This window comes from Rhinolophus sinicus, chromosome 16, assembly GCF_057876585.1.
Source record: "Rhinolophus sinicus isolate RSI-liver-muscle chromosome 16, RSI-T2T, whole genome shotgun sequence".
Lineage (NCBI taxonomy): Eukaryota > Metazoa > Chordata > Mammalia > Chiroptera > Rhinolophidae > Rhinolophus > Rhinolophus sinicus.
In genome coordinates, this window is record NC_142516.1 from 12,013,880 (window position 1) to 12,032,201 (window position 18,322).

Here is an 18,322-nt window from a genome sequence, read left to right on the forward strand (position 1 = left end):
AGCAATCTAAACAATGCATTCGCAAATGCAGTAATTAAAAATGGGAACCAATACACTTTAGTAGAATCTCACTCATTGAATATATACCGTGATACTACTAACGAACCACTACAAGTGTGTTCACCAAAGACAATAATGGCACAGTTTATGCCTTAGCAAAGGCCCCACCGAGCTGATCGCTGTGGAACTCCTCATTCCTGAGGTACTGTGAGGCCCTAAGGATTGATTCTCCCACCACTCTACTCCCCTGGATCCCTCAGGAAACTTCAGCCTCCCAAATACCAGCCAAGAGGACACCTGGGCCGCCTGCAGCCTCTGTGCGTCCTTCAAGTATTCAGTCAGGCCTCTGTTCTTTTCTCCTTAGCACGAAACAGTTAAAATTATACATCAGGTCCATGCTCTGTGTCACTTTCATGGAACTGTAATTTGTTACAGTTCCAGTGTACTAAAATATTTAAGAAGCTAATCTCCTAATCTCTGAAATTGATGTTCAATGGCAAACGATCCCGTCAAAAGGAACTTTTGAATTTCCACTGGTAAAATAGATGGTCCTGAGCGCGAGGCTGGGAGTGAGACGACTGTTGTCCTCACAGGGTAAGTGAGGGCAGCCGGATGTGCCGACATCAACTCACCAGAAGTGAATCGCTGTCATACTGGCGCAGCAGCACAAACTCTGAAACAGATTTTTTGTCGTTGTTGTTCCCCTTGTAAACAATTCTAGTGGAGAACCCCAGGCGATGTGGAGAGCCCCGTTTGAGACACTCTGCGCTCACAGATCACTAAGTCTGTGAACAAGCAGGACCCGCACAAGGTGTTCAAGGATCAGCCCCTCACTTTCGGAGCTCAGGACTTGGGGGATTCTGGCAAGAGCCGCTCGAACCCGCCGGCCTGTCCCTGTCTACATCTGCGCTCTTCCTTCCCCAGGAAACAAATGGTAGCTCGGACCTCCCAGGCGCTCCACTTCCCCCGCGTGAGGCGGTGCGCCAGGGCGCTGAGGCCCCTCCCTGCAGTGCAGGGTGACAGACCCCCCTCCACCCTCTGACTCCCGGTCCCCTCCCCCACGCCCGCCACGTGCAGGCCGGAGATGGCAAAGAGGCCCAGCCACCGTCACCAGGGATTTTCTTTTCTTTCTTTTTCTTTTCTTTTTTTTTTTTTTTTTGCTGGTTTCAGGCTTTTTTCTACTTTAGTGAAATGAAACAAACACCCCTCGGCCTCCCGGCCACCACACGCACGCACCCGCACTCGCGCCGGGGCGCGGCCAGCCTCCTAGCTGTCCTTGTCCGGGGCGGGACCCGCTTTGCATAAACAGCCGCGGGCAGCGCGGAGCCGGGAGCGCGCCGCCTGCAGCTGAGCGCTCGCCGCTCACTCGCGCCCCTGCTCGCTGCGCTCTGCCCGCTACTCCCGTGGAGCGCCCGGCAGCCGGCCGGAGCGCAGGAGGCACACCCCGCGGGGCTCAGGCGGAGGCGGCGCGACCGCAGTTCCGACAGCCGAGGGCGCCGCGGAGGCCGGGAGCGGAGGCGAAGTCCAGCCCTGAGTGAGCCCAGCTTCTGCGGATCAGGTGGGTCCCGCGGGGCGCCGCCCGAGCCCTCCCCCCAGTCCAAACCGCGAGCCGGGCCGGGCCTAGGGGCTGCGGGCTGAAGCTGCAGGCGGAGAGGAGCGGGCCACCGCTCTGGCCCTGCCCGCTTTCTGCCCTATGTCCCTGCTTTTGTTCTCGTCTCTGCCTGCCAAATCGGAGACTCCATCCCTGTCCCCATCCTATCCCTGTCCCTGCCTCTGCCCAGCCTTCCAGACTCGGGTCTGAGGGGCTGCGGGCCGAGGTCTCCGCACCGGGTCCGCGGGGAGGAGGCGGGAGAGGGGAGGCTCAGGGGGCTCGGTTAGGACCACCGAGGAAGTCTGGACGTAGAGAAGGACTCAGTTTGTGGGGCAAGATGGGAAGAGCATGCCTCTGGGAAGGGGGAGCCTGGGCGGGTAGAGTGAGGGGCGCACATGATCTCCTGAGCACGGGGGTACGGGAAGAGAGGTCAGAGAGTTCGCAGAGCGGAGGACCAAGCCAAAAACCCGGCATGCGGAAAGTTGAGGACTTTGTAACTTTGGCAGCAAAAGGGCCTGCTGCATTGGGGTGATAGGTGGTCAAAGGGTCCCCTCAACTCCTCAAATCACCTCGTTCCCACCCGAGAGGGACACCACCCCACGTTTGAAAATGGCAGAAAACAGCTAAACAGAATGATTGCACAAACTCTTGAAAGGCGTCCAAGAGAGTAAAATGAAAAAAAAATGTCAGCGCGCGGGGAGAGAAAGTAGAGCGGCTTGAGATTCCCCAACCTTCCCGCTGGCCGGCGAGGACCAGGAGAACCGCTCGGAGAGTGTCAGCGCGGCTCTTCCCCCAGGACGGAACCCTGACCCTGGCGGCTGCTTTTGTGGTTTCGCTTGTCTTTTGCCCTCCTCTGTCTCCTGAGCAGGCCTCGTTGCTTCCTTCATTCACCTGGAAATAGGTGTGTCTCAGGAGGCAGGACATGCAGGGAGGATGGGAGGGAGCCCTAGCCTTGCCTCCTATTTTAGGTGGGAGAAGCTTTCCCAGAGAGAGCCTCAGTTTCCAAAACTAGGAAAAAGGATACCGCTCTGAGTAAGGAAGGGTGGAGGGGCTCCTGTGTTTGGGTCTGGGGAGGAGGTAATAGGATATGGTTATTCTGTTTAGTCCTGTGCTTCTTCAGCTGTACTAAGCACTTTCTATCTTGTTTGGTGTTATCTCTGGGTGTTCTTTGCCTCCCCTACCAGATGGGGGGGCAGGTGCAGGTCCCACTTATTGTTACAAGTAACAGGTGCTCAGTGACTGAATAAGGCAGAGCAGAAAGAGTGAAAGTGTCCCTCGGGTTTAACCTGGGCCAGGAGATTTCAAACTGCAGCTAGGATCCTGGCTGAAGGGACAACATGGTGGGGGAGGGAGCCTAGGGGACAGGGTCTGACCCCCCCTTCTTTCAGATGGTGACAAGGTACAGGGAGAATGGCTGAAAGGGAGGCAGTATTAAGTGGGGGACTGGGCACTTACATAGGTGTATTCACAGTATAAATGTAATTTTACTGGAAATGAATGTGTTTTCTGCCCTGTGTTTTATTTTTAGTGTTTCTGTTACAGATACTTTAAAAATCTTTTATTTTTCTAATTTTAAAGTATAATTTATGTACAATAAAATCCACAAACCTTAAGTGTTTGGTTCAACAAGTTTTGACAGACGTTTACACCTGCGTAACCACCACCCAAAATAAAATATAAAATTTGCATCATCCTAGAAAGTTCCCATTTCCAAATCATTTCCTTCTGCCCTTCTAGGCAACCAGATTCTGATTTTATCACCATTGATGAATTCTGCCTGCTCTTGGACTTCACATAAAGGGAATCATGCTGTATGTCTCTTTGACGTCTGGCTCATTTCATTGGACATAGTGTTTTTAAAATTCATCTGTGTTGTGTGTACACGTAGCTGGTTCTGTTTATTGCTGAGTAGTATTCCATTGTACGGCTATACCACAATTGCGTACTTATTCTCTTGTTAGTGTACATTTGGGTTATTCTCAGTTCGGGCTGTCATTATAGAATTATTTGTGGACATTTGTTTTCACCTAGGAATGAAATTGTTGGGTCACAGGGTGTATACCATTTTATATTCCCACCTCAGTGTATGAGACTTGTGATGATTCCACATCCTTGACAAGATTTGCTGTTGCCAGTCTTTGCTTTTAGCCATTTTAGTGCCTGGGTATTAAGTAGTATATTATACCTTCTGTTTTATGATGGAATTTTAAGAGTTGTTGGAGAAGATAACACAAGCAGCGGGCAGAATATGAACAAAGATGGCGGTACGGAGGCCACTAAGAACCATGACCTGGGAAGGAAGGAACCAAATGGTGGTTGAAATTGTGACCTTGGGAATAGGGATTTCTGGCTCAGGAGAGCTATCTTACGTATTGTCTGAGATTTAAAGACCTGGTACTTGTACTCTGTAAAGTAGGCAAGTTCATCCAGGCTCATGGCTTTAAAGGGTACCTATGTAAAAATCATCTTTATCTCCTGTTCAGATCTGTGTTTTGGGTCCCAAACTAATATGTTTACCTCCCTACAGGCATCTCTTCTTGGATGTCTCAAAGGCACTACCAACTCAAGTCTGGAACAGAATTCATTATCTCATGTTGGCTCTCTGTCATGGGTCACTGGATAAATGATGGTACCGCTAGCTAAGAGAATATGTAAAGAAGAATGTTCAGGGCGGAGAAGATAATGAATTTAGTTCCATGCTAAATGGTATGGAGCAGTTTAGGAAAATAAGGTCTGAGATATACAGAGAGCCGTTTTGGTGGAATGGAGGGCAGAGAAGCTAGATTGCTGGTCGGTGACAGAAAAAAGGAGAGATGGTGAGAGTAGTTAACTTTTTCAAGAAGTTTGTTTGAGAATATCAGGAGAAAGAATGAGCTGTAGTTGTAGGAAGAGAGAAGGAAGGAAAGAATTTTAGGATGGAGAAGACAAGTGAGATACAGGCTTAGGGAAAAGATACAGTGCAGGAGAGGAAATGGATGGCTGATGGAGCAAGGTGCTAGAGGAACAGGAGGGAACAGGGAGGGTTGACTTTGAAAGAAGGATGGATGTCTCCACCTCTGAGACTGGATGTGAGTGAAAGAAGATGAGAAAGTTCATCAACTACGAAATTCTTTGTATGCACAACTCCTAATCATAATGTGTAAAATTCTTCAGCATCTGCTCCCTTTTTATTTCATATAGTGTGTATCAGTTGGCTTCTGGTGCAGCTATGCTGTATAACAAACAACCCCCACCCCCAGTCTTAACTGATGACCACAAAGGTTTATTCATTATTCATTACATGACAGCTACAGGGCAATTGCAGCTGCTCAACTTTTGTGGCTCTGTTCCAGGTGCCAGCCAGACAGAAGATCTGCTCCATTCTGGTCATGCCTTCTCATTCTAGTACCCGGTCTGAAGGAGCTGCTTCTATCTGATACATGTTATTTTTGTGGGGAGTTGCTTCTATCTGAAACACGTTATTTTTGTGGTGAGAGCTGGAGGAAGAGATATGATGTGTTGCCTCTTTAAGCTTTTATTTTAAATTGGCACATCGTTACTTTTACCCACATTCCACTGGTCAAAGCCAGTCATTTGACCAAATCCAAAATCAATGGGGCAGAAATGTATACTCTTCTTATTGATAAGGAATAAGACTTGGGAACAATAATCCAATTAACCACATATATTTGTTAATAACTTCCTGATAAGGTCCCCACTTATTTCTCCAAACTAATCCCCATAACGCAGCCTAGTCTTTGGTACAATTGTTCTCCTTTCCTCAAGCGTGGCAGTGCCCTTTCAAATTTCTATATCTTTGCACATATGGTCCCTCTGTCTGGGAGTCAGTCCCCCGCCCCCATCAAATTTATGACCTAGTTCAGTCAGTCCTACCTCTTTGCCAACTCTCCAAATAGCCCTTTCACTTCCATTCCCACTGCCCCTGCTTAGTTGAGATATACTCCTCTCCAGCCTGGACCCCTGCTCTATTCCCTCCCTATTCTCTGCTTCAGTCTTGTGTCCTCCCATACATCTTGTCACTACAGCCTAAGTCTTCTTTCCAGACACCAAACTGTGTTTTTCAGTCTTTCCAAAGCTCCCCTCTGACCTCAGGATAAAGCATATATTCCTTTAGGTGACACCCAAAGTCTTGGCGTGAACTGCTCCCTGAACTTCTCATCACCCTGCTCACCATATCCTTAGAATTTCTGCTCCATCCTCTGGGAACTACTGCAATTCAGGAAACCCTCTCCTGGTTTTATGCCTCTGGGCTTTCCCCTATGCTTGGAAGGCCCTCCCCACCTCCTCCCCAAAACTACCTATAGACTCCTACTCAACCTTCAAGACCCAGATTGGCTTTGTGAAGCCAATCTCTTCATCGTGCCTCCCATGAACTAGGCACTTCCTGCCTCCCCCAGCTCCTGGGGCATCCTGCAGTACCCGGCCCCTGTTAAATTTTGTTGCATGTCATCACTTCTTCTGTCCTCGATTGTGAGCTGCTGGAGCCAGAGGTCACTGCTCAGGACCATAGCGCTCTCTACTTGACGCACTCTGGTGGGTAAGTGTGGCCTCTGGAGGCCACACTGCCTGAGTTTGCATCCTTAACGGCCTTCAGACCTGGGACAAATCACCTCACCTTTAGCCTAGGCTGAGAGGAATGCTGACAGGAGCTTTACCTTCCCTCTTGAGAGCGGGAGGCCAGGTGGGTTAGTTTGGAAAGTCAGAGAGTGATATAGATTTGATCCATGGACTGAAAGCAAAGGGGTCATCATTTAGTATACTTAATCCAGAATTATTTCTAAAAGTCTTTCCGTTCTGAAAAGAGGAAATCGAAATATGTCATCTAAATCTCTAGCCACAGAGCTGATCTGTTCAGCTTTTCCAGACCCTGGGTTTGGCTGCATGCCATCCAGACCCGGCTGTGGGACTTGCCCAGTCTCGGCTCCTTTGGTCATTATGCCAATTTTCTGTTGCCAGATAGCTTCATAGAGGAGAGGTGGTGATGGCAGCAGGGTAAGCATCTGAGGCTTGGTGCTCACGCTTTTGAGCACCCAGGAAACCCCATGCAAGCATTCACAGGGAAGTTGGGTGGTGGGTATGTGCTTCCTGTGGCACCTCTCTGAAACCACGTGTCCTTGGCAGATGTGAATGGCAGGGAAAAGCAAGGAGCTGCCACTGGGGCCAGGTCTTGACTGCGAGATGGAGTGATCTGAGATGGAGGAGGAGAGCCCCGAGAGAACACGTCTGGGACGTCAGAGGAAGAAGAGAGTGTTTCTAGGAGGATGTGGTCAGAGAGTTGAATGGTGAGGATAGGTTGGTTAGACAGACCAGCTGGCTATAGGTTCACAGCAAGACCCTGAGAGAGACAAAAAAATAATTATAGAATTATTGTTATTATGAGTGTTCTCTACACGAGCCAACAGTTTGAAAAGTGAGGTCATAGATCCATCTCGCTTGAGCCTCACAAGAGCCCTGTGAGGTCTACAAACTAGGAATTATCCCCCATTTTACATGTGGGGAAACTGAGGCTTAGAGTTTTAATTTCGCCAATGAGAGCCCCGTTTTGATGCCAAATGTCATGTGGCTTGGAGACTTGGGCAGGGTGCGGGGGAGTGGAGGTGGAGGGGGGCTGGGGGCAGCTGCAGAGAAGTTGCTGGGGCGCAGATCCATGCCCTGCCCAGGAGAGGACCCCTGCATGGTGCTGTTCAGACAGAAGTCAGCCAGAGGGAGTGAAAAGCAGCAGCTGGAAGAGAAGAGGCTGCGGAGAGAAAGGGCAGGTCTTGTGATTAGTTCTTGATAAAAGTGTTTGATTCCATCCTGGTCGGGAGCCTTGCTTTAAATGCCCTGGACTTGGCCCGTGTCGGGGTGGAACACTGAAAAGAGCTCCGGGCTGAAAGTGAGCTGGTTTTGTCCCACCGGTGCTGGTGCTGCCAGCGGTGGGACCTGTTGGAGCCTCAGTTTCCCCGTCAGCCAAATGGCATTAGGCCGTGATCTAGCAAACTGCTCGCTGAGCAATGCCTGCCATTAAACAACAAGTCCAATCCCATAGGAAATGAACATTCAAACTACAAACCTACAAGGGAGAAGCCGCTGTTGTGCCCAGAGACTTCCCCCACGTGTTTGGCCCCTACTTGCCAGTTCGGGCACTAGGAACTGTGGTTCTCAAAGAGGCACCTGTTCCAGAGACTCTTGTATGAATCAGATATTCATTCAACATTTACTGAGCCATCATGAATTCACTCAGTCACTTATTAACACGTCCAAAGTTTACTGAGCACCTGCTATATGCTGTGCTAGATACCTGAGATACAGCGATGCACAGAGACACAATCCATGCCCACGTGGAAGCTAGGATTCAGCTTGGGAGACAATCATTAAACAACCAATTATACAGCGAGAGCCGGGAAGGACTGTGGGCCTGAGGTGGTCATGGAGGGCTTTCCTGAGGCAGTGACCTTTATACTGACCCCTATAGGAGTTAGAGGATGAAGAGGAAACTTCAGGCAGAAAGAAGAGGCTGTGAAAACCTAGCATTCAGACATTCCGGTCTGTTCCAGAATCCAGACGGCCCTGGTGGCTGGAGAGACGCAGAGGAGCAGAGGAGGGAACAGACCTAGGGCAATGGGCCAGCTGCCCAGAGGGGTGACATTGGGGTTGGCAGTGTCTGTGTGCAGAAGCACAGCTGCCCTCTTCCCTCCTCCCTCAGGGAAACCATGAGTCCTTAAGTGGCTGGGCAGATGTTCCTGAGAGGACTTGTCTGGCACCTGTGGGGAAAGCCAGGACACCTTTCAAAATCAGGGGCAGGGTTTGCTTTAAGGGGGATATGCTCCTTGAGAGGAGGGACTGACGGTCTGGGTTTGCTCTTGGTTAACTAAATCTGTGGTTGTCTACAGACTGTATTTTGTATAGCAAATTCTATTTTTGCACATTAGCCAGAGCTGTGCAAAGGGAAGGAGAATTAATATTCCTGTGTACAAATTTAAATGAGGGCTTAGAAAGTCATTCCCTGGCAGGAAAATGCTCAGTAAACATTTGGGGTTAGTATATTGAGTAACACATGAGAAGCTGTGAAAATAGAGAAGTCATGGTTCGTTTATTTGTTTGTTTCTTTTCGACAAATCCTACTGTAAGTACCCTGAAGAGATAAAAATTTAAAGGAACCCCACAGAGAATATCCCCCCCTTTTTTTTTTTTTAAGATTTTGTTGAGAAAGGGGAACAGGACTTTATTGGGGGACAGTGTGTACTTCCAGGACTTTTCCCAAGTCAAGTTGCTGTCCTCTCAATCTTAGTTGTGGAGGGTGCAGCTCAGCTCCAGGTCCAGTTGTTAGTTGCAGGGTGCACAGCCCACCATCCCTTGTGGGAGTCGAACCAGCAACCTTGTGGTTGACAGCCCGCGCTCCAACCAACTGAGCCATCTGGCCACCCAGGAGCTGAGCAGCAGCTTATTGATTTCATTCTAGTTGCAGAGCGTGCAGCTCGCTGTCCCATGTGGGAATCGAACCGGCAGCCCCATTGCCCAGAGCTCGCACTCTAACCAACTGAGCCAACCATGTGCCCCCGAGAATATCTTTATAAATGTATATGGTCACTTCTGAAGTCCTCTGTGTTTTCATACGTTGGGTTTCTGGTCAGAAATCATGGTTGCGAGCAACAGATGGAGATTCTAGTTCACTGAGGCAGAAAGAGCATGCATTGGAAGGCTTTTTTGTTGCTCACCGTATGCCTGCGACGGCTGGAAAACCAAGCTGGCCAGAACCAGTAGAGGTTGGGCAATAGACCACACAATCAGGGATTTGCACAGGAGCTAATTCTAGATCTTGCCGCTTGCCACTACAGCTACTGTAACATTTCACCAGCATCCAAACCTTCGTGCCACCTCTTTAAGATGTAAAGCCTCTAACTGGCTGGGTGGGGGTCACGCCTGCATTCCAGGTGCACCTGGTTTGCCCTGGTCTGGTGGTGGGAGAGGGCTCTTGCCACCAAGCTCACAGTCACAAAGTCTACCCAAGCCACCAGAGATGGGGGATCCTGTAGTGCCACAGAATCCTACAGAGTGCCACAGGTCTGAGAGTCACAGGGCCACAGCTGCAGGAGGGAAAAGTCTTCTGAGGACCTTACAGAGGGGCAGGCTTGGTCAAGTTATTGAACCTCTGTACCTCAACATTCTCATGTGTAAAATGAGTTGGTGTAGATTTTAGTCTATACCAACTGTCTAGTGCCTGACATGTGGTGCTATTAAACGGCAGCTACTATTATTATTAGTAGTAGAAGTAATAGCAACTTCACTCAGCTGCTGTCAGAACAGTTATGCCCTCAAAGGAAGGAAACCCAACATGTGAAAATCTAGAGGAATTCAGAAGTGACCATACACATTTATAAAAAGATTCTCTGTAGGGTTCCTTTAAATTTTTACCTCCTTGGGGTACTTACAGTAGGATGTCATTTGTCACAAATAAACAAACGAATGAATCACCATCTTATAGACCCTTGATAGTGTGAAAGAGAGCAGTTCTTTTGCAGGAACAGACATATCTGTTTAGAGATCTCAGGCTTGCTTCCCCTTGTGGGGAAGCACTAAAAAAGGAAGAAGAAAGTTCACGACCACGTGACTGGAGACTCCAGCCCCACACAAGTCCTCAGGATAGCTGGGCTGCACCACCACACCCTATTGCGGGAAGAGCACAGACTCCCATAAACACAGAAGGGCTGGATTAGAGCTGGAGGCCGTGGTGTGCTGGTAAAATTTTCACTACCGGCTCTTTGAAAAGTGGAAGCTCTGATGTGTGGTAGTTGCCACTTTCCGTCATATAACTATTTCCACCATAACCAGTTTCGAGTCACCACTTGAGGAACTGGGAGCATACAGTTAGTCATTTTCCACTCTGTCTAGATACAATAGATTTCAGTAACCTCAAGCATACACCACGTAGTAAAACAAATACAAAGCGATGAGTTTTGATGATTACCGTTGTTCTTAATATAATTCATTTAGTTGTAAGTGTATATAATTTAATTTTTAATAATGGCTGTGTTTAACAACTTGCTTGCCAAATTCCTGAGAATTTAACAATCGGCTTTTGCAAGCCAGCATGAGCCAACTCCAGCATACTACTGGCTTGGGAGGTCCTTGGGGACCCCAGAGAGATGCCAGCACAAATAGGCCATCCACAAAGAGCCGTCCTCCACCCCACCCCAGTCTACTCTTAGCATGTCAACGTCTTTTATTTGCTCTATAACCCTTCTCACCACCTAAAATTATTTCCTTAATTAATTATTTAATTGTAGGTATTAATTTTATTTATTTACCAACTAAAATGCGAGCTCTGTGAGAGTACTTCCCTGTTTGGTTCACCACCACGTCCTCAGTGCTTAGAACACTCCATGCACACACCGTGTTTCCCCAAAAATAAGACCTAGCCGGACCATCAGCTCTAATGTGTCTTTTGGAGAAAAATTAATATAAGACCCAATCTTATTTTAATATAAGACCAGGTATATAATAATATAATAATATAACATATTATATAATACCAGGTCTTATATTAATTTTCACTCCAAAAGACGCATTAGAGCTGATGGTCCAGCTAGGTGTTATTTTCGGGGAAACACGGTAGTAGTAAGCCCTCCATAACCATGGATTGATTGAATGAATGTAGGTAGAGCAAGGAGCCTTCAAGAGTTCAAGTCCTGCCTCTGTGATAAGGTGCACTTTTTTCTGAACCTCTTTCTTCATCTGCAAAATAAAAGGGTTTGAACAGAGACCAACCAAAGTTCTCCTCAGTTAGAAGAACTCTCTATACCTGATAAAGACCATCCTTCCACACAATGTGGCCAAGCAGATTCCCACCGGAGCATCTTTGAAGGTCCAAGCGAGTGCACTGGTTCTTAGGTTTTATATTTTTTCTCTGTGGACAGCTTTGTAACACTGAATGCAGAATGACTTCCCTGAGCGTCCAAGCCTGGTCCCTGCCTGGTCCCTGCCCAGCATTCTGGGCTGTGCTGAGAGACAGCCAGGCCTTCCCTGCCTATTCAGCGGCAGAAAACATTGTGAGGTCTGATGTATCTGCTGCTGGCTGACATACTCTAGGGTCAAGAAGGGAGGTCTGCGTGGGGGAGTCGTTTCAGTAAGATTGGGGCTCACAACTCTACCTTGAACACAGAGCCCACCAGAGCCAAATGGAGTTGGCACTTGAGGGCAGAACAGTGCTTCTTAGGACAGTGTGGTAGACCAGTCCTTCCTTGATTTCTAATCCTCTGTGGACTCATACTTTGGTCAAACACAACAAAAATAAATCACTACCAGTTTCTGTGCCTCCTCATGGAGGAGCAAACAATAGCATCTGTCTCTGTAGACACCACCCTCACTGACGTCACGAGGGCTCCTTTCATTCTCACAGCAGCTGGCCTGGCTGAGCAGGTATTTGAGTCCTCTCCCTTTGCAATCAGAGTGGAGGACTCAGTGAGGTGCGGAGGGAGGCTGTGCCACCCACACCGCCATTAAAATGGCCCACACTCCTACCAGAATCATCTGTTGGGGTCTGAGGTGACTGAGTCCAGCTTCCTTTTTACCCGCACAGTTCAGGGCAGAGGTAGGAACAGAGATAAACCTAGGCTGGGCCTCTTCTGTGTCTCATTGCTCTCCTTTCCAAAAGATCCCATCCAAGGCAAGCTGGGGATGGGCCAGAACCCTCTAGTACTGAACCTGGGTACAGCTGGAGGCCTTCTGGGGCCCGGAAACCTGGGGCAGCATCATAGCATTTTCTGCCTTTCCCTCTACAGTTTGCATTTCCTGCCATACTTGGCTCAAACAGGTTCAGATTTGTTTTCTCTGAGGGATGGCACTTGGGCAGGGCCAGCAGAACTCTCTGGGCTCTACTTGACCTTCTACAGGTAGGCAAACTGGAAAGGGACGTGATGCGGAAACCAGAGTAATCGTTTTGTTGTTGTTTTTAACTGAGAAATAGGTATATATTATATTTAAATACATGCAGGATATTATATCTAATCATATATATTTCACATCTCTTACATACATATCTATATTATAGATCTCGGGAAAAGAGCTGGCAAATGCTGAGACTTATTGAGCTTCATGCAAAGATAGACCAGAACAACAGGAGAATCTTTTAGAAACCAAGAGATGTATCAATAGGAAAAAAATATTTAGTGAGAAACCAGAGTAATATTAATAACAGCTCACATGGGGCAGCTTACTGGGCATTCACTCACTCCAGATGCGTTTCTGGGAGCTTTCCAGGAGCCCTACCTGTTCATTATTCAGAAACTCCAGTCTTACAAATGAGGAAACCAAGGCACTAAAAGATGAAGAAATCTCCCAGGACTTCATGGTCAAGGAGAAATTTGGGACTCAGACGTGGGCAAGGAGATGGTGCTTTCAGAAAGAAAACATCAGAGCGAGGAGAAAGCTGGCAGAGCCTCAAATTTAGCTCCCTTACTCAACGGCTGGGGAAACCCAGGCCCAGGGAGGGATGGTGGCTTCCATAAGGTCACCCGAGGCTTGGCTGGAGCTCAGGAGTCCTGCCCTCCACCTTTGGCTCGGATCTGTGTTGGGGTCGTACCACCTTTGGTCAAGCTTCAGTGTTTGTTTGTTTTTTTTTAATTTTATTGGGGAAGGGGAACAGGACTTTATTGGGGAACAGTGTGTACTTCTAGGATTTTTTTCCAAGTCAAGTTGTTGTCATTTCAATCTTAGTTATGGAGGGTGCCGTTCAGCTTCAAGTTGTTGTCCTTTCAGTCTTAGTTGTGGAGAGCACAGCTCAGCTCCAGGTCCAGTTGCTGTTGCTAGTTGCGGGAGGGCACAGCCCACCATCCCTTGCGGGAGTTGAACCGGCAACCTTGTGGTTGAGAGGACGCACTCCAACCAACTGAGCCATCCAGGAGCTCAGCAGCAGCTCAGCTCAAGGTGCCGTGTTCAATCTTAGTTGCAGAGGGCGCTGCCCACCATCCGTTGTGGGACTCGAGGAATTGAACTGGCAACCTTGTGGTTGAGAGCCACTGGCCCATGTGTGAATCGAACCGGCAGCCTTCAGAGTTAGGAGCACGGAGCTCCAACCGCCTGAGCCACCGGGCCAGCCCCCAAGCTTCAGTGTTAACAGTCACAAGGTAACATCCCCGACACTGCCAATATGCTGGTTCTGCGCGGTGGGGCCCTCTGTGAATACAGCAGGATGGAGGTTGCGTGGGAGGCCCAGCCTGTACGAACAGTGTCCTCCTGTCACGTTTGAGAAAGGTCTTGGGCATGGAGTCCCGGCATTAGTGGCCAAGTTCAGAAACTCTTTGTTCTCCCATCAGCCCGCCCATGCTTCAGAGAAACTGGCTGTTACATTTCCTGTTTGTGTGCCTGGACTGAGTGAGGGAGACCTGGTGGTGAAGGGCAACGGGAGGACAGAGGCCTTCTTACAGGAATTACAATGGCTGGAGGTGGAAAGAACCTAGAAGATTGTGCTTAAGTGTTTCGTTTTGTTGGTAGGGAAACTGAGGCCCCGAGCATGTCAGAACCTGTCTGCTCACATAGCGTGCTGGAATCATAGTGGTTTTGGTTTTGATTTGGGTTGTTTACTTTGTTTTACTAATTTGTTTATTGAGATGATAAAATCATAGACTGAGCTGGCAGAAATCTAATTAGGTGCTCCAGCCTGCCTCCCCATGTTGCCTAGACAAGAACCTGAGAACTGGGTGGAGGTGGGTGGTGATGGGAGTGTACTTTCTGAAGACCAGAGAGCTGGCCTCTGGCAGAGCCCTGAAGAGAACTCATTTATCCAATCAACGTACAACAAATGCCATGGATTGTATTAATCAAAGAATCATACATATGTGTCCAGATAAGGAAAAGAAGAGGGTGCGAACAAGGAGAACGTGGGGAAGATTCCCTTAGGAAGTGACCCTGAGACTGAAATCTGAAGAACAAGGAGGCCGGTGTGGGTGTGGGGGTTGGGAAGATGTCCCAGGCAGAGGAAAGAGCATGTGCAAAGGTCTTGAGGCAGGAAGTGCCTCATTTTATAGATGAGAAAACCAAAGAGATTGGAAACCTAACTAGTGCCTCAAAGAATCTTTCTTCTCTCCAACCCCTTCCTTTAGAACATTTTTAAAGAAAAGAGACTAGAGATAAACAACTACCTAAACTAAGGAGTTAGTGGCAGAGCTGGAATTACTGGAATATCATCCCACCCCAGGCCAAGGAAATTTTAGAAAACCTTAAAATTGGCTGTTTCCTAACTATGACTTTGAATATGATAACTAGCCTCTTTGAGCCTCTGTTTCTTCATCTGTGAAGTGGAGCCCACCTTCCTGCTCTTAGATTTCATACAGACTTCCTGTGCTTGCCAATCAATGTGGGAGCTGGAGCTCCGGCGATGGGATGCTGGGCTCCCTCCAGTCCTCCAGGGCCGTCCCTGAGCCCCAGGTCTGACGGATCCTCTCTCCACCCCCCTGTTTTACTATAATCCAAACTACACTTGGTACTTTCCAATGCCCTCCAGCGCACCACCAAGACACTTAGGAATCTTGAATAGTGAACTTCTAGGAAATAAGGAAATAAGCTCGTGAGCTTCCCACTATGCGTCCAACATCTCAGTGGACACATTCTCCAGGCGGCACCATTTAACCCTCACAGCAACCCTGCGGGGCCCGCACCCTTCTTCCCATTGGTTCGGTAAGGACACTGAAGCTCCGAAGGATGCCGCCTGAGGTCACATCGCCAGTGAGGGGCCACACTTAGGGGTAGCTACAGCATCCTCATCCTGTCTGTCTGTCTTCCACCTTCCAGCCTGTCTCTCTTTGAAGCAGCCCAGAGCTGAGGGTTCAGGAGCAAGGAAAGGTGGGTCTATGTGGCTTAGGGCATAGGGTGCTCCGGCAGGCAGATACACTGGCTCCGCTTCAAACCAATGTTCTTTAAAGATTTGTTCCACGTTTATCTGGGGTGGGAGGTATTGGAAGAAATGGATTTGCAGTGAATACAAATAGTGGGCCCCTTCTGGGTTTTGAATTCATTCTACACAAGAACATTTCCCAGAAACCAAAGGATAGAAATTCACTGACAAAGTCACTTTTCCAGCTTCAGTGAGTTAATGTCCTAAAAAAACATTGGCTGTTCCCCACTTTTCTGCAGTTTTCTTTCTCTCTTCAGTTTGTGTTTGAGCTTTTCCAAGCCAGACTGCTTCTTGGGAGGCTCATTAGAGGATTTATTTTGGTTCCATCTTATTTGAAATATATTTAAATATAGATGAGAACAACTAGTCTTAGAAAGGAGGACCGCTCTGCCCTGCCTGTCTTTTAGTTTGACTGAGCAGTTTGATGTATACTTTAGTTGGCATCCTTGAACTTGGCTCCTTTTATTAAGTACAGAAAGTATTGCTTACATTTACATAAAAGACAACAATGCAGTTTTGGAAAGTGCCAGAGAACCACCAGATTTATTTAATTAAATAGTTGGGTTTTTTTGGTCTAGTTTCAAAAGTAATATATACATTCTCATTGTAGAACATTTGGAAAATGCAGAGAAGGCGAAAGGATAAAGTAATCATCCTGCCACAATCTCATTGCATAGAATTCACCACTATTACCACATGAGTCTAGTTCTGGCTAGTATTTGTGTGTGTGTGTGTGTGTGTGTGTGTGTGTGTGGTAAAATATATATAACATAAAATTTACCACTTGTAACACTTTCCTATCTCTATGAATTTGACTACACTAGGTAACTTATCTAAGTAGAATTATACAATATTTGTCCTTTTGTATCTGGCTTACTTCACCTTCAAGATTCTTCCAAGTTGTAGCATATGTCAGAATTTCCTTCCTTTTTAAGGCTGAATAATATCCCATTGTATGTATAGACCACATTTGGTTTATCCATTCATTCATTAGTGGACATTGAGTGGTTTCCACCTTTTTTGGCTGTTGCGAATAATGCTGCTTAGACATGGGTGTACAAACACCTTTTCAAATTTCTCCTTTTACTACTTTGGGATATATACCCAGCAGTAGGACTGCTAGGTCTTATGGTAATTCTATGTTTTATTTTTGGAGGCACTGCCATACTTGTCCAGTAATTTTGATGTGTAACATCCATAGTCGAGATCATAGCCCGTGTACAATGTTGTATCTGACTTTCTCACTTCATTTCCCATTTTATTGACTATTCTTCAAAAACATTGTTTTTTCTTTTCTTTTAAATTTTTACTGGGGCATATTGGGGAACAGTGTGTTTTTCCAGGACCCATCAGCTCCAAATCAAGTCGTTGTTTTCCCTCTAGTTGTGGAGGGCGCAGCTCACTGGCCCATGTGGGAATCCAATGGGCGACCTGGGTGTTACGAGCACTGCACTCTAACCAACTGAGCCAACTGGCCGCCCGCATTGTTTTTTCAAAGGTTGCATAATATTCCATTGCATTGCCATGCCACTTTCCTTTCTCCACTCATTGATTTATGGACCACGGCAAAATATTTTAAATTATGATGATAAAGTAAATAACTTGCATTTGGTGAACAGCCTCATGCTCTGTTCGTGCTTGTTTGAGAAATACTCAACAAAAACAGGTTCCTGCGCTCAAGGAATTAAAAAATGTCTCCTTAGGGATTCTTCGGGGTCATCCAAGTCAGTGGTTTTAAAAGTTCTTTGTAGTCAAGGGAACTTGACTACAAACAAAAGAGCAGATGGAAGCACAATACATAACAGCAAGCAGATAAAAGGAGAGAAGGTCTAAAGAAGTGTGGACCGGGGCTCAGAAACTCTTCACCTTCCCATCTCCTCTCTGAGGGACTTCGGGGAGATTCTGGGATTCTCCGAAACACAGTTTGAAAACCCCAAGCTGATCCAGCACCGTTACTTTAAAGAAGGGTAGACATCTTGAAAGAGGAAGTGACTTGCCGGAGGTCAGAGTTCATTTTTGTGTTCATTCATTCACTTTTTTCCTCAACACAAAGCACCTCCTGCCCGCAGGTCTTAATCGCTTAGGGAACTTGTTAAAAATACAGGTTCCTAGGACTCTTCCTTCCGGGTCCAAAGCAGTGGATGTGGGGAGACATCAGGACTGGAACCCCCAGCTTCACACTGGGCTCTGTGGGGGGCTTGCCATTCCAGCTCCCGACATTTGCAGGTGCTTGTCCTTCGACCCTGGGATGCCCTTCCTTCCCCACCCGTGCGACTCCTACTCACCCTTTGAGGCCCTGTTCAAACATAGCCTCTTCTTTGAAGCCGGGCTGCACCGCCCTGTGCAGGATGGCTGACTCCCTCCTTTGTGGCCCCAGGACACAACACAGGACTTCCATCTCCACTCACACTTCTTTCTTTCTGTTGTTTATAAGAAGTTATTGCTTCCAGGCCAGGCTCCCCAACTAGAATGTTAGCTCCTTAGAGAGCTTATATAACCTCTGCAGTCCTTCATGGTGCCAGGCACACAGTGGGTGCTTTGTGGCTGTTTACTAACTGGTCTTGGATCTAGAACAGCCCCATATTTGGAGGATAAGAAAGCTGAGGCTCAGATAGTCAACAACTTACAGGAGGTCATACAGCCCATGGAGGCAGTGCCAAGACTGGCACCTGGGTGTCTTGAGGCTCAGGTCTTGGCACTGGCCAGCTGGCAAGGAGGGCAGCTGTCTGGTCTGGGCAGGGAGCACTGGCCCCGGGTACCTATCCCTGAGTCCTACAATAGGCCAGGTTGTCTAAAATCCAAAGGACTCTGCCTGGTTTGGGATTCGGTGCATCTGTTTGGATGCCTGGAATTTACCTTAT

General features: G+C 47.7%; 1 protein-coding gene across 3 annotated transcripts in view; it reads left to right on the forward strand.

Annotated features, from left to right (window-relative positions):
* Nucleotides 1-1,314: 1,314 nt before the first annotated feature.
* GGTA1 (glycoprotein alpha-galactosyltransferase 1 (inactive)) overlaps nucleotides 1,315-18,322 on the forward strand; it is a 57,234-nt gene continuing 40,226 nt past the window's right edge. Inside the window, exons 1-2 of one of the 3 annotated variants that reach the window (XM_088793494.1) lie at nucleotides 1,317-1,558; nucleotides 13,515-13,695. The gene's annotated coding sequence lies outside the window, so the exon portion shown is untranslated. Of the gene's footprint in view, nucleotides 1,559-13,514; nucleotides 13,696-18,322 lie in introns of all 3 variants that reach the window. The other 2 variants (XM_019731229.3, XM_019731230.3) reach the window with 2 other exon arrangements.